This window comes from Buceros rhinoceros, unplaced genomic scaffold (genome assembly GCF_000710305.1).
Source record: "Buceros rhinoceros silvestris isolate BGI_N320 unplaced genomic scaffold, ASM71030v1 scaffold22416, whole genome shotgun sequence".
In the NCBI taxonomy this organism is placed as follows: domain Eukaryota; kingdom Metazoa; phylum Chordata; class Aves; order Bucerotiformes; family Bucerotidae; genus Buceros; species Buceros rhinoceros.
The window spans coordinates 1,484-3,038 of record NW_010416187.1 but is presented as its reverse complement, the minus strand read 5'-3'; positions in this window follow the sequence as shown (position 1 = coordinate 3,038).

Here is a 1,555-nt window from a genome sequence, read left to right as displayed (position 1 = left end):
CCGGACACACCAACCCACCAGCCGGCCCATCCCTTGCCCAAGTCCAGCCTCTGCAGAGCACGTGCACCTTGCTGGAAGACACTGACCTGCTGTAGGATGGACCAAGACCCTTATCAGCGCAGAGCCGGGCACAGGAAGACTTGGCTGGATCTGGGCCAAAGTAACCTCTGCTCGTAGAAGTTCCCCGCCATGTATCAGAGGCTCCAGGGACCGCCACTGCTGCCGTGCCGCTGCCAAGCAGTCAGATCTGGCTGCCCCAGTCCAGCCCTCTAACAGAGGTTTTGCTCATAAAAGCATAAGACTATTGCGAGGAAAACCCAAACCAACCAGTTAACCTAACGAGATAAACCACCGCGCAGGGAAAGCTCTCGCCAGTGATCCCAGTGACGAGCTATGGGTTCATTCAACGATTAGAAACAAGAGGTAAGAGCAGCAGGGAGGATTGGGCGAGCCGGTCCGGATGAGCAGCTCGTGCAGGCGGCAATGGGGGGTCACTGGAGCAAGAAACAACCGTTTTAAAGAAAATACTTGAGTATTCCTCTGTGCTGTAGTCAAGCAGGGACCCGCTGCCCTGCTGAGCGCCGGGGAGGCAGAGGGAAGAGCTGAGCGGGTGGAGGGAGGCAAGCGTGGCCCAGCCCTCTGAGCACTCTTGCTGCTGTTCTTACTGCAATTCACGGGAATTACCAAAAATATTTTCCAGAACTGCTTTTAAAAGTCAAACCTAAACCTACGTTAAACGAGCAATGCCCCTGCAAAGCTTTGTGGCCGCGGGAAAGTCTCAGCTTCTGCAGGCACCCTCCGTGACGGCCGAGCTTGGTTGGCTCTGCAAAAAATGTCTCAAAAGGAAACCACAAGAGTGATCACATCTGCATCTGACAAACTGCATCGGACAGAGAGGGAAGAGGTGAATGAGGAACTGATAAATGGTTCTTTCCAGCTTTCGACTTTACAGCTCAGCTTTCTCCCTTCACATACTTAGAGTCACTGCACCCACCAGGCAGAGGCTGGGGGGTGAGGTAAGCTCCGGAATCCCCTTTTACCACCACCTACATCTGGGGATTTCTACTCTGAAGCCACCACAGTTAGTCCATCGTAGGCAGCACAAGGGCTGAACCCACGGCCCTGAAGCCGCTTGAGCCACAACACAGAGCTGGACCCTCCTTTGGTGACAGCCCATCACGAAGCCCCCGTGATGGCCATGGGTGGGATCAGCGCCGAGTCACCCGCAGCGGGTGGGTGATGCTGGCCCCAAAGCCTCAGGGTGCTTCTCCATCACCCGAACTCCACCCAAAGCAGCACATCCCAGGCAGCTCCCTCCTTCCCACACCAAAGGAACGGAACGTCATACGCTCCCCAAGGGTCGTGTCTCCGAAGTTTGATCCGACCACACAGGTCAAAAAGATGCAGCAACAAAGAGCAGGAAGAAAACCCACCCCAACCCCCAAACCCAGCCATCCTCACCACCTCAGCCAAGAGCCCTCTGGAAAACCATCCCGCAGGCACAAGCAGCTCGTCCGCCCCGTGACAGCAGCCAGGAAAGCCCAGAAGGTTTCTG